Source organism: Bactrocera latifrons, unplaced genomic scaffold (genome assembly GCF_001853355.1).
Source record: "Bactrocera latifrons isolate USDA-ARS-PBARC rearing strain unplaced genomic scaffold, ASM185335v1 scaffold_1391, whole genome shotgun sequence".
Lineage (NCBI taxonomy): Eukaryota > Metazoa > Arthropoda > Insecta > Diptera > Tephritidae > Bactrocera > Bactrocera latifrons.
In genome coordinates, this window is record NW_017534843.1 from 762 (window position 1) to 3987 (window position 3226).

The 3226-nt window shown below is 34.7% G+C and overlaps 1 pseudogene; it reads right to left on the reverse strand.

Annotated features, from left to right (window-relative positions):
* Positions 1–1256: 1256 nt before the first annotated feature.
* LOC108965349 lies at positions 1257–2251 on the reverse strand (annotated as a pseudogene).
* Positions 2252–3226: the final 975 nt, after the last annotated feature.

The window sequence follows — 3226 nt, forward strand, 5'->3', positions numbered from 1 at the left end:
AGGAGATATTCTTGAACAGTACGTGTTTGAAGTTGTGACACAACTTCAGGGGATAGGTCTTCACCCCTACCATTTTGTGTGTGACCAAGGGTCAAATTTTGTGCATTTTGCCCGGGTTGTAGGAGTGACAGAAGAAAGGCCATTTTTTATAGTGAATGGAGAGGAAATATTTTTTTACGATTCTCCACATCTCATAAAAAGTGCGCGAAATTGTTTGCAAAATAGCAAGAACGTATGTAGTTAGTTTCTTTGGACGTCTTGTGAAACGGAGTGATATAATTCACTTCCATGAGCAAGACGCTCAACAAAGTATTAGGTGTGCGCCTAAGATAAGTTCAGCTCATCTTAGGAACTCAACTTTTGAAAAAATGAGTGTGCATTTAGCTACACAGGTTTTCAGCAACACTGTTGCTAGTGCAATGTTCGCATTATATAGCTTCGGGAAATTTAATATTTCTAAGTCTCCAACTTTCCTTAATACCGCCGAATTTGTTCTTTTTTTTGATAAAATTTTTAATATATTTAATAGTAGTAGGCTTGGAGCCCTACGACAATTTAATGAGCCGTTTTTCGGTAGTACGGAACAAATTAACTTTCTCTTAGAAGCCGAGAATTTTTTTAAATCATTGAAAGTCAATGATAGTTTAGGTCGTGACATCACGAATACATTTTCATTTATTAAAGGATGGCTTCTAAACATAAAAGGBTTACGACATTTGTGGAAGATCTTGTCCACTAAAGGATTCGAAAATATTAGGACAAGAAATCTTTGTCAAGACAGACTTGATCATTATTATATTAAATAGGTAAATATGTAAAAAAAAAAAAATAAATCAAATCTACTGAAATTAAATATTTAGTTATAATTTACTTTTTATTTGCACTTATAATTATAAAATCGGTAGAAGAAGGGTCCGCCAGTTTTGCTGTTCACAAAATAAACCTAAATGCAATAATGAAAACAAAAGTAATAAACAAATATCTGCGATACTTTATATACTTTCATATTTCAAAAAGTACTAACACCTACGTGAATATATAGGATTTCTATGTAAGAAATAATTTGACGTTGTTTATACAAATACACCGATTGTTCGAAATATATTTGATTTGAAATTATCCTAGTCGATCATAACTTGTTTGACTCAAATTAAAATACAACCCAAATTCCTTAATTTTTAATAGCTTTCATTTGATGCGTGTTGTTTATTATTTGCTTGGCTGTTGTTGTTAGCGTTGTTGTCATTATAGTAGTGTTATGCAAACATACATAGTTCCTCCTGATGTTCTATCGGTTTTGGTGGAGCTGGTTTCTCCCACTCTCCCAATTCGGCATCATAATATTGCGCAGCACGATATGGTCGCAATTTCCTTGGTACCTGCTCTTCCATGGAGGTCAATTGTACATACAAATGACATCGATAATACTTTCGCGATCGATACCTTCCATGTGTATGTCCAGGACAGATAAGCTCAGTGAACTTGGCTTTCAATAGGAAGGTAGGATCGTAATGCATGTATTAACGACGGTATCCCCACCATTTTTCAGCTTTGCGCATAACAAGATGTAACCGGTCAATTAATACGCTCAACTGGTAACGTTTTGGTCTGTAAGGTGGATGTTGAGTGTTTAGCATATTAGAAAGTATGTAAATCCAATTTTGCTCAAAACCTACCCATCAGCTTGATAACCCTGACCAGCAGTATCGGGATCCTTAGCGCAATTGACAATAGATTGTGCAACATCCGACACAAAAACCGGTTGTTTTACAATACATTCGCCCGCCAAGCAAAGTGAGATGGCACGGAACTGGCGACGCCAAATGTGGGCGTAGTATCGTAGGAAACGATCTTTCGAACCATAGATATCAGCTGGCCTCTGGGAATTCATCGCGAACAGCACATTCACCTTAGCATTTGTTCTTCAAAAAGTTGCTGTCACACTCAAACACAAAGCTATTTGGTTCGGGACTACCTTTAAAGCAGACAAATTAATCAAACGTTCTACACTAGCTTCTTGCRTGATTCTATAAAAAGAATTAAAAAATACAAGGTAAATCTTTTGAAAGAAAGTTTTATTTTAGTTACCAAACAATGCAATACGAGCACGTCATTGAATGTAAAATTTTTTCTCGAATTCACGACCAACTAAGTTGATAACTACATTTGAGTACTTCACAGCATCGCGTATCGCCTTTTCATCTCTTAAATCATTAAATTGGAACAGCACCTGACCCATTAAGCAGCAATATTAACGAAGCCATGTTTAGTTAATTCGTATTTTTATGGGAAAAAAATTCCAGTTGATCTGTTATTTATCTTCTCAATGGAAATTTGCAAACACTTCTTCCAGATTTAAATAACTAAATAAACTATAGTAAGATTGTTCCATGAAATAAATTAAAACAAGTTCTCTTGCAAATTCCTGCGTTATAATGACAAAAATATAAATATGGCTGTGAAGGAGCATATTCTGGACCCCACCATTCGGCATGGTTGCTTATTTGTTCCTAACATTTTTCTGTGGTGAACTTACCACGGTTAGAAAGAGGCATAAATAAAAAACTTAATTTTTTATGTATTTGCTCATTTTGTTCACATCTTTAAGAATATATGTTAAAATAAAACGATTTTCTTTTGAAAATATATTACAGTTTTATATATAACCAATATTTTTTGGACAACTTTTCCATTATTTTTTAGAAAATAACACAATGCAACCATTTTCCGGTTAAAAGTCGGCCATCTTGGATTCCAATAGAAACTCAACCCCGGACTCCCCTTGACGTTTCTACAGTGGCACCTCTCAGCTGTGGCTTTGTTTACATAACATCGGTTGATAGTGTCTCTACTCCTCCTCTACCGTGATGAATATGTTATGATGACAAATGAACCCATATAGATTTGGCAATGGCTGTAGCAATAGATTTGACAGTTAGTATGCCATAAATCAGTGCCTGCCGAGATGCTCCGTAAGGAGTTCACACGTATTTATTTCTACAAGTGTACACTGAGAAATTTTTTTTCTCTTTTTTTACATTTCTAACAGTATCTTAATGAACGAAGATTCTAAGGAATTTTAATCAACACAGTAATAGCATAAAAAATTAATTCTGAATAAAAGAGCCCACGTAAACCTCCAGAAGTTATACGTTCAAAGCACGGTGCGACAAATCAAAAAAGGGTGAAAGATATTTCATATACTAATAGCTTTTCTCACAAAAAT